Here is an 11,659-nt window from a genome sequence, read left to right on the forward strand (position 1 = left end):
AAAAAAAAAAAAAAAAAGAGGCTCTCAGGGTCTGCCTGTGAGGCCCCATACCTGAGTCCACAGTCACCTTTTAACTGCATGTGTCTCCTGCTGTCAGCACTGTTTGTTTGTTTCAAGGAGACCTTACTAGGCTGCACCAGGATCTCCTGCTTCCTGGTGTGAAGGATATGAAGCCATTTGGTGGTGACCAGATGAACACAAGCTGGGAGTAGCCAGTGTGTAGGAAATGGTGGGTCACCTCTTACTAAATTGTAAGGATATTTTAAATTCTGTGTTTAAACCACAGCCTCACTTACTGTTTGGCTTTACCGACTCTAACATCATTTCTCTGTTTGACTCTGCCCTATCCTAACATCGTGAGGTCCAGGTGCATTAGATGGCTGGCTAGGAGAGGTGGGATACATTTTTGAAGTGTTCTTATCTGATCATGTAAACATGTTCCTCCATCGATTTTCTCCGAGTAATTTATTTGCCTGAACTTTGCTCAGGAAAAACTGAACGACAGGAAAAGAGCTGATTTAAAAATCTACTGTCTCCTCAAGGAAACACTGATGGCCAGGGGAGAACCATGATTGAACCTGTCAGGAGTTACCAAGAAGCACAGGCTCATGTCCACCTGCGGCCCTCAAGAGCAATCTGCGGGCTTCTGAGGGAGTCTTTCCAGAGACTCCAGATTTCCAGGAAAGATTTTCTGTCCTAGTCACATACATCAGCTTTGTCTCCCCTCCCCCATGTACACACAAGAAACCCAGAGGACTGGTGACTGCCACATCAGATGTGAGGACCCAGGTCAGAGAGTCAGAGGTTTCTTCCACACAAGACGAGACCCTACACCACCGATCTAAACTCACTTAATTTGGGAATGGGATGCATGTCAGCCTGGCAGGATGAAGACATCTAAACGTTTGGTAAGCTGTGATGTTGGTGTCTCCATGACACAGTGGCTTAGGATGGGATGAAGACTCAAATCTGTTAAGCATATCATCCTCTGAAATGAGGGTGGGCTGCCTGCCATCAGTCAAGGAACAAAGTCTGACCGACCTCCCCTGAGCAAGACGGATGCTCCTGGCTGATCTTCCCTGAGTCTCACTCTACACCTCAATGGTGCGATCTCCCACACCCAGACCCCCCAACATCCTGAGTGGTTTCATTGTTGTTATTATCTTTCTTGTACCCAGGAAGTCCTATGAAACCAGATATCGAATGTGTGTGAAGGTAACATCATGCCTTGCCTATTATCTGGAACCAGGACTTCCCAGCCAGCCACCCCAAGCCAGGTCTCCTGGTGGATAGGGCAAATGAGCTGTTTGGATATTGATTTAATGGAGTGGATAAAAAGGGCAGAAGCTATACCATGGTGCCTTTATACACAGAGACAAGAGCCTTCCTGCTTGCTCTGAGCTTCCTGTTTGTAGCACTGAAAACCTGCCCATCTGTTCTGGATCCTACCTGCTTATGGAACAGGAAGCCCTGCAATCTGGAAATCCTGTTTTCTCTTCTCCCAGCACAGTTTACCCCCATTGCTGTGCTGTGCACAATCAGACAACAGTCAACAGCACTTACATCCTAATTACTGTGTGTGTAAGAGACAACAGGCACAGACCCAATTCCTGATCATTAGCAGCCGCGCTGGGGGACTTGGGTTATCGATCGTTTATAGTCTTAAGCTGTGTCAAGAGAACACTGTGGGGTGAGAGGAATCATGTTTTGCTCTAAGGGTCAGAGACTGGGTTTTGTTCTCCTCTTCCAACTATCTCAGAAGAGGGACTATTCATCAAGGGCCTAACAGTTCCTTATTAGTTCTGGAAGAGCACGCCCATTGTCGAGGGACCACACCCATTGAGCAAGAGCAGATGGTGCTCTTGGAGAAAGCCTCATGCCCTGTCCTAGTTCAGGGGGTTCTAGGTGATAGGAAGAGGGTCATGAGGGACTGGACTATCCTGTCACAAGAATTATCCTAGAAAAGAGATGGGAATAGCACAGTTTCCCATCATTCTTGATACCCCATGTTCAGTGCCCAGCACCACACAACTCTGGCCATGGGGCATACAGATAGAATCTTAGCACTCAAAGACAGAGAGAGGTAGGAGGATCGAGACTCAAGGCCATTTTCCATTACACAGTGATCTAGACTGTGCTCTGCCACGCTGCAGGTCTGCCCTTATGGAAGAGGTGGCCCATCTTTCTGTGGCATCTCAACCAGTTCTTCCAAATTCTTGTCTGAAGGATGGCTCTTGTCTGAAGGATGCTGAATTTCCTTATCTTTAAGGTTTGAAACCAAGATCCCTGGGAGGTACAGAATCCATCTGGGCCTTAGAAGCCCCTGGGTCTTCTTGGATTCCTTCTTTGTATGACCGTTTCCCATGCCAACACCCCAGCAGGAATCTCATATCAACAGTATCTAAAAATACACTTCCATTTGCATCCATGGTCGGGTTTTCTGCTTGAATGTGGAAAGTTGCACAGTTGATGTGGAGAGTTATCCATGATCTGTGGGCTGGGGAGAGCTCTCCAAAGCAGCTGTGTGGACCCAGAGTGTGTGTGTGTGGTTCCCTTCACAACCAGCTGCCTAGTTCAACCTGAAAGTCAAAGGTGTGTGTGGGCTCCTGTCTGCTTCTACACCCATCACTTCAATTCCTTGGTTTCTGTGAAGGCCTTATGCTGAATGATTGGACTGAGTGCTGGTGTTCAGGCATCAGTGTTCACAGATGCTCCCAGCAGGGCCATGCTTCCCATCCTCTGCAGGGCTAACTGCAGGTTAGCACCAGTAAAAGGGTAAGCAGAGTATGGTTAAACTATGAGCTGAAATGAGCCCTCCTCCCTTAAGTTACTTTTGTCACAGTGCTTTAATCACAGTAATGAGAAAATACACTAAGACTACTAATGGTGTATCCATTCCATGGACTAATACTCAGACTGCAATGGAATGCTACACTGATAAGTTACAATGTAGCTAAGCCTTGAAAACAGGCAGAGTGACATAAAAAAAAAAAAAAAAAGTCTACCCACTGCATGAACCCAAGTGCCAGAAGTTGCAAAACAAGCAACTTAGTTTGTTACTTGAAACAAACTAAGTCAAGTTACTACTGAAAGGGAGAGTCAGTTTGCAGCTGCCTGATGCTGAGGTGGAGGACTGGTTAGAAAGTAATTGCTTCACCTGCACCCTTTCTTTCCAGTGAGTGAGCACATTCTGGGGCTCTATGGAGGTTACTCAGTATAGCAGTGAGGATACTCTAAAGGTCACTGATTGTAAACATGACGTCATATGTAGTTTACAACAATAAAAACTATCTATCCATCATCCAGTGTAAGTTTTCAAGACCATTTGAAGTCCTTCTAAGCAAAGATGTTTGATTTGTTCCTGTTTTGTTTTTATAATAAACCTTCCCCACGAAGCTCAGGATAATTTTCCTATTTTGTAGGTACACAATAAACTTTGGTGAACCTTATTTTTGCCTCTAGGTACCTGTGAGTGTAACTAACCACTGTTTCTCCAGTGTCCTTCAGCATAGAGCCCATGTCTTATTGATAATGGCTACCTATGAGGATGGAGGTTTCATGACCTCAGCTGTGCAGGAGGATTAACAGAGTGATCTCTGTGCACATTTCCCATGCTCCTTTGCCACTCTAATTGCTGGACCATTAAAAAAGATGAGAAAATTGTAGCCATTCAGACGTGTCTCAGTATATATGGCCTATGGGATGTTGGCAAAGGCTGTGTAGACCCAACACCCCCTTTGAATATTAACATCCACTCTCAACTTTAAACCACATTATAATTCGGAGGCGCTTGGTGGTGCCTCTGCCTCTCCAACTAAATGACATTTGTCACACTCAAGTAGGAACAATTATTAATAATTTTCATTTCATTAGAGGCACTACAATAAAATGTCAACAGCCTTCAAAGTGCACCAGAAGTGTACAAATTAATTTTGATTTTCTGAAGTGTAATTACTTTGGTAAGTACTAGACTGTGTGATCACGTTGCACATCCTCACTCGTGCAATCAATTATACTTAAGTGTACTTATCTGTTTTCAAACATGAGTTTGGGAGGTCACCTGTTGGTGGGGTTTTGCTGTTATACCAGGAGGAGGTTATGATTCACTTGGGCCATCTAGTAGTCCTAGTGGGGAGAAGCCAGTGAGGAAAGGGGTTAAAACCTGACTCTGTTATATCAGGAGGAGGCTTTGATTCATATGACCATCTAGCAATCCTGGCATGGGCAAGCCAGTGAGGAGATCGATTGAAACCTGACAGCAAACACTCTTTTAGCAGAGGCCACTCCCTCCTCCTCAGGGAGCTGAGGATTAATTACATACACTTGGAGCATACTGGGGAAAAGCCTTGGATGATGATCATTATAGTGAAACCTTACAGAAGCAGGAGCCTGTCTATTCTAGAATGTGAAATCACAAATGTGGGCTCTGTGACCCAACTTTCTCATTGCTAGCTGTCCAAGGTAGAGCTGTGGGGTCAGTCTCTCCCCAGCTCCCTGCTCTAGTGTCCATGTTTAATGTGGATGTGAAAGCTTGTTCTCTCTGAGGCTGTGTCTGTGGTGATTGCTGGCTTTATCATCTTTACTCCAGGGTTGAGGCAGAGACACCCAATCCATATTTATTGAGTGAGCAAATAAATGAGCATTGTCGTGAGGACCCATTGATGAAGTAGAGACATGCTCAATGGCTATCAGCAAGCATTTCTGCTGTCAATCATCCACTTAACATGGAATTAATAGTGATTGTTACAGTTGTAGAAAAATGTATTGATTGTCCTTATTTTGGACAGGAAAGAGAAACAAACTCAATAAACCCATGGCAAGATTCTACAGGTCACCGATAATTAACTGTGAGGTAAGACATTAAATGAATATCTTTCTCAACTATAGAGTAGCAAACTAGAATTAATCAGTGGAGCTCAGTGAGGGGCACTTTGTATTCTGTGCACGGGGTGGTAGAATACCCAGGCTTCTGAAAGAATCCAATAGCTTAAATATATTACTAGGAAGGATAAGTTAAGGAAGGATAGGGATAAGCCTTGGACCAAGGGACTCTGGATCTCACAAGTAAGCAAATGGAGCATTGCTAACAATTGCCCCTGAAAAGAAACATTCTGTTCTGGAAGGAAGCTCCTTCCGACTCAAGAAGACAACTGCAAGTTCCAGGAAGACCCTGAAACTTACCAGAATCACAAGACTCTACCAAGGTTATGTAAGCAGTAGTGGTTGCTGAGCAGAGGAAGCTCTGAACTTTGGAGAGGCCTGAAGCTCTTCAAAGATATCTAGGGTTGTGGCTCTGTGAGTCATTGTCTATGCTGAGGTGGATTTTCAGTACTACAGATACCTTGAGACATCCTGTTCCCATAAGTAGCCTATCTCTATTAGTCCTATAAGTAGTGGTTCCTCAGGGTGGATTTTGGTGGGATTTTTGCTTTGGTTTGTCATGGGTTTCCTATCTGGGGTGTGTAATTTTTTTCCACATCTCTCCAGAATTAGTGTCATACAGCAAAGAGACACACAAATAATTTTTAAGCATATAAAACAACCTCCAAAAAAATCTCTTCACAGAACACAGCTAAATAAGTTTCTGAACATGTTCAAGAAGAGACATCTGTGTAGCCAGCAGAAAGGTGGCTATGCTTTGGCATGTGAGACATTACAAAATGGTCAAGTGGTAAAAATCGAGGTCCAACATGTCCTACATGTTTGATCAGTTTAGGATAGTAGATGAGATTTCACAGAACGGAAGTCAAAATCCGCCAAGTATATTAAGTATCAACTGTCAATGGCGGACAATGCCTGGACAGACACACTTAGAGAATGAGGTTGGATGGGTGAGGTTGCTTGATTTTCTCTTCCTTTCTTTTCTTTCTTGTTTCAGTTCTTTGAATATTTCATACAATGCATCTTGACCATATTCACCCATCCCTCAATTCCTCCCAGATCAACCCCCTCTTTTCCTTCACAATTTTGTGTCCTCCTTTTTAAATCCATGAGTCCCTTTGTGCTGTCTATACATTCTAAGGTGTGTGATCTTCTCTTGGAGTTTGGTCAAACTAGCAGTGACCATACTCTAAGAGAAAACTGACACCCTCTCCCAGAGGCCATCTTAGCTGTGGTGGGACTTGGTACCCACCTCCCCTCTCCATGCTCAGAGTTATGTGGCTTGTGTTTGCAGCTACCCTGACTACTAATGACTTATTGTTACATGCATAGACTACATACTCTGCAGCTGTCCTCACAGAAGATTCTTTTTTCATTAGATAATGATTAACACGGAGACCGACAACTGGCCAAGGTGCAGATAACAAGAGATTGACATTTAATACTTAGTGTACTGTGTATGGTGTCAATTTATCTTGGCTTTAAAAGAATGAAGGGCAAATGAGGAAAGTACATTTACATAGTAAGTACCCCCATTTCGTCAGCGAGGGAAGGACAATCAGTTGCATCCTTCTGGCTCCCACCTTGTTCCCATGGCCCACCTCCCATGGCTACTGTGGAACTGCTTCCCATTGGAAGCAATGAGCAAGTCTGCCCATGTAAATGAAAGGGGATCAGTAAGCCATGTAACCCATAAACCATACTGTTCTCTGAACCTTTGATAACCTTGGAGTTTCCAATAATAGACATTACAACTTTGAGAAATAGGACCATCAACAACACTTCTCTAAAATATAGAAAAATACCATTCTAGTCTTCAATGTGATTTCTCCCACAATTAGCTGGGTGTTGTTGATGTGAAAGCTGGTGTCCAGTATCCCTGGAGATGGAAACAATGTTTCCAGCTCTTGGGGAACGAGACTAGAAGTACTGGTTTGTTTACTTTGCTTGAATCAAGTCCCTTTAGCATTCCTGGATGAGACATTCCTCTCATAGTAGTCAAGTTGACTTAAAGAACCACATTTTAAAGGATCACATTAGTAAGCAAGATTGTAATTCTAAGAAAAATTACAAAACCATAAAATAAAAAGTATTTGGAAATTTTAATGTACTGATTTAAATAAAATAAAAGCCTTGCCCTGACCCGGGAACTTGGCTAATGAGGCATTTGCCAAATTGTTCCGTTTTTGTGGCTTGCCAACTGTGTCATTACTTTGCTTGGCACTTTCTAAAAACGTTATTATAAGCCCTTCTTCCAAAGAAAATTATGCACCATGATTATTAACTCTAAAATTACACACACATTTATCCACTGGTGTTTGCTTTCATGCTTCAGCTGTCATTTCAACACCGGCTGCTGGGTTCGTGCACCTGCTCAAAGGGATGTTTCCATGTGTTTCAACTAATTCCCTATTATACGGCAGAAAGCCAAATGCTGGGGACATAAAGCAGCAAGCAGTGGGTTCTGGGAGAAACTGGTTCTCAGAAGCTGGGAGACTTGATCCAGTTCACACTGAAGGGTAGAATCCTTGTCCACTCTGAGGCTGCTATTCATAGTGTCTGTGACATGTTTTCATCCATTTTGTGTGTGTGTGTGTGTGTGTGTGTGTGTTTTCACATGTGTGTAGAGGATGCATGTGAGTGTCTGTATATGTGTCCTGGAAGTGACATCATTCAGATCTCTCCCTCCCCTCTCCCTCTCCCTCTCCCTCTCCCTCCCCCTCCCCTCCCCCTCCCCCTCTCCCTCTCTCCTGAATCTCACTGGGTAACCTATGCTATGTGAACAGGTTGAAGAGAACCACATTGCTCTGTCTCCCAGGGCCAGGCTTGTAAATGTATGCCCCCACACCTGGCTTCTTTTTTTTTTTTAATGTGGGTTCTAGGGACCAAGCTCAGGCTTAACCTTGGCAAGGCCAATGCTTTGCTGAGTGAGCCATCTCTCCAGCCTACATTTTCATCCATCCTATATATTGCAATCAGCCAGCATATTCAGCTCAGAAACACAGAGGCACGATTTGAGTTTAGTGTTTGGTCCTATTTTCTCCTGGATGTCACATCTAAAGTGTGTGTGTGGGGGGAGAGCAAATAAGTAACTAAATGCCTTTAAAATTTTTAATGCACAAGAAAAAATGTCCAATTTAAAAAGTTTTGCAAAAATGAAAATTTTCACCTCAACCGGTTGTCAGCTTTTCTTTCTTGTGTGTGACACAGCTGTATGCAGGGGTAGACTCTCTGGGTGCAGGGGTGGACTTGCTGGGTGCAGGGGTGGGTCTTAGCATTGCAGCCTTGTCTGCAGTTGCCCAGCAACTATGTACAAACTGGCAGCCTGAGGGTGTCCTCCTCTGACTTCATTCGGTAAAGCAGAGCATGCCCCAGTCCCAAACCCACAGCCCCTTAGAATGCAGAGCAGGAACCTTGATAGTGTGTACAAGATTCAGCAGGGTCACCTGGGGGGCCCCTATTCTATCATGTCTGGGGTCTTTATTAAAAGTAGACATTGTGCCACCAACAGGTGTCCTGAAAAGACACAGAGGGAGCTCAGCCATCTGAAGTTCAGGAGATGCCTCAGAAGACTGGGCCTTCCTGGCAATGTGGCTTTCCCAAGAAAACCCAGCAGTCGGATGCTGAGGCTGGAGGGAAGGGAAGTGGAAGGAAGCCTGGGATGTACACGGTGAGAGCTTGTGAATAACAGAAAGTACGAAAGAAGAGGGTAAAGAGGAGAAAAAGTGGAGCCAAAGGAGGGAGGCAGGAGGGAGCAAGAAGAGGGGGAGAAGGGAGGGGGAGGGGAAAAGAGGGAGGGAGGAGGGAGGGAGGAGGGAGTGGGGTGGGAGTGGAGGAAGAGGAGCCAGTTCTGTTGAAGGTAATCCCTTACTTCCAATCTTCCAAAGTGTAGGGCAACACATTGCTGCTCTTTAGGCCACCAGGTTAGGAGATCTGTGTGTTAGTCAGGGTTTCTATTCCTGTACAACATCATGACCAAGAAGCAAGTTGGGGAGGAAAGGGTTTATTTGGCTTACATTTCCAAACTGCTATTGATCACCAAAGGATGCAGGACTGGAACTCAAACAGGTCAGAAAGCAGGAGCTGATGCAGAAGCCATGGAGGGATGTTCTTTACTGGCTTGCCTCCCCTGGCTTGCTCAGTTTGCTTTCTTATAGAATCCAAAACTACCAGCCCAGGGATGGTCCCACCCACAAGGGGCCTTTCCCCCTTGATCACTAATTGAGAAAATACCTTACAGCTGGATCTCATGTAGGCATTTCCTCAACTAAAGCTCCTGTTCTGTGATAACTCCAGCTAGCTGTGTCAAGTTGACACAAAATTAGCCAGTACAATCTGTGACAGTAACTTAGGAGGTCACTGCTTCCATTCACTTTGTTGGGGATACTGTGAAATAATGGACGCTAATGACACCAAATTTCAAGTCAAAGAAAAGCATTTAAGATGGGATCTTGGTGGGGATTTGGAAAGGAAAGTCATAAAGTCATATCCCAGAATACCCAAGGCCCTGGCTTCTAGAGGGGCCATGTCCAGGGAGGCTGCGCAAGGCAGACCTTCATATCTACCTGCCCATGTCTTTCTTTGTAAACGAGTTTGCCGGCCTTACCACCACAGCCCATGCATGTTCACAAGTCAGGCCCCCGAGATGTCAGAACTCCTCCTCCTCTCAGATTATAGCGTCGGTGAACGCGGCTCTCCACTTCAGTCCTTTTGCATTAGAGAATTCTGAAAGCAAGCATGCCTGGACGTGCCACGCCCCTCCGCAGGGCCAGCAAAGCAGCTGTCCTTGCCCCCTGGAGGGGGCAGTTCCTGGTTTTTAGTTACATGCTTTCCTCTCAGAGAAATTTAATAGCTCCACTCCCTGGAGTGGTCCATGTGGAAGAGAGGATGTGCTGAGCAGGAGGCTGTTTTACAGCAGAGGGTTTTACGCGCTCTTTAAAGGGTGGACTGGGACAGATATCACTCAAGTAAGGGGGAATGTAAAGGGGAGGCCGGCTTCCTGGGTTGTCTGCGGTATTGTCTCCTGGCTTGATCTCGGCTTCCTCAACTCCATCATTTTTCTGCTCTTCTTTTAACAACTAGATCTATGTTCCTGTCCCTGGGACAAGAAGCTATGAGGATGGGACTGTGTCTCCTCCATGGTCTGAGGCAGAAGGCTTCTGCTGCTCTAAGATAATACTTTGTGTTATTGCTCTCTGCCTCTTTAGACATTACAGGAGAACCGAACCAACATGCAAATGTACAGGACAGGAGAAGGAAGAGGTAAGACAAGCTGCATATGCAAATGCTGCTGTGAAACCAGGCTCACAAACAGCTCTCCACCTACATGACTGCCAGGAGCCATCTAGGAGAGGCTAAGGCTAGTGGATGACTTTCCTGGAGGTGGCCCACTGTTTGGCTCTGGAATGGGTGAGCTCTGGGAGGCAAGTCCCAAGAGACTTCATCTCAGGATTGCTTCTTGCAGCTGATAATGCTTTTCCTGTCACCGTTACATAGTCTAAGGATTTCTGGGTATTAGTCCACTCTTTTGGCAGACTTCCTGAAGATCATCATGAAGATGTACTTTCCTAAGTTAATACTGTTTAGATGAATTAATGATTTTATAAAATTCCTGATTTGATTGAAATAAATTTAGAAAAAGAGTTTTAAGAAATGTTTTTAGTTGTTTTGCTAGAAAGGTGTAATAATACAGTTAGAATCAAGAATAGAACGTGCCACTCCTTAGGATAGTAGGTAAAGGCTGCATAGTAAGTAATACAATAAGCTTTCATAATTACACTAAGAAGAGAAATAGGCTTGGGAAAAGTTCGTGCTCAAGGAAAAAAATTCATTCTAGGTCAGATCTGAGGATGAAGCCACAGGTGTGCACTATGAGGAGGCAAGACCATGTGAAACTGTTGCTTTGAACATATAATGAGCTTATGGGATGGAACACTGCTTTAAATTCAACTATCAGCATCCTTCTGTAACTCCCCTTTTGTATAACATTTTATCTTTGAAGTAATTTTCAAAAAATCTTTTGTGTATAAAAAAGGTCAGAGAAAAGAAATAAAATGGTGGCTTATCTGGCTCTGCCCCATCCATCCTTCCATCCATCCACCTATTCATCCGTCCGTCCATCCATCTGTCTGTCCGTCCATCCATCCATCCATCCACCTATCCACCCATCTATCCATCCATATACCCACCCACTCACCCATCCATCTATCTTTCCATTTATCCATCCACTCATCCATCCATCCATCCATCCATCCATCCATCCATCCATCCAAATGTATGGGTGCAGTCATTTTCCCCTTCACCCCTTTATGTATTGTCTGTGTGAGTGACTTCTTTCCTTTATTTTCTCTCTGATTCAAAAAGAGTTAATGAGCTCTCTGTCCAGAGAGAGCACTTACTCAAACCCAGCAGGAGTTAATTACTGGAAACCAGGGACACTTACCCTTAGAATAGCAAAGAGTTTAAGAAAGTTAAATATTACCAAAAGGAAGCTGCTATAGCACAAGCAATTAGAACTTTTGCCACCACAGCTGTCAACACCCCATTGCTGCCTTGTAGACCTGGAAACCCTATAGATGCCTGGGAAGGTCACCAAGAGGAAGCTCTACTCCACTGGCTTCCCCATGGGAGCTCCAGTGTTTACAGCCACAGAGAGTACATGGAGATGAGTGTAGTCCATGGCTCTCTCTATTCAAACTCTTAGAGAAGAAGAACTCTTAGGTTCTGTGGGCACAGACCCTGCTGCACAAGCAGGAGGATCTGAGTTTAATCTCCAACC

This window comes from Mus pahari, chromosome 3 (genome assembly GCF_900095145.1).
Source record: "Mus pahari chromosome 3, PAHARI_EIJ_v1.1, whole genome shotgun sequence".
In the NCBI taxonomy this organism is placed as follows: domain Eukaryota; kingdom Metazoa; phylum Chordata; class Mammalia; order Rodentia; family Muridae; genus Mus; species Mus pahari.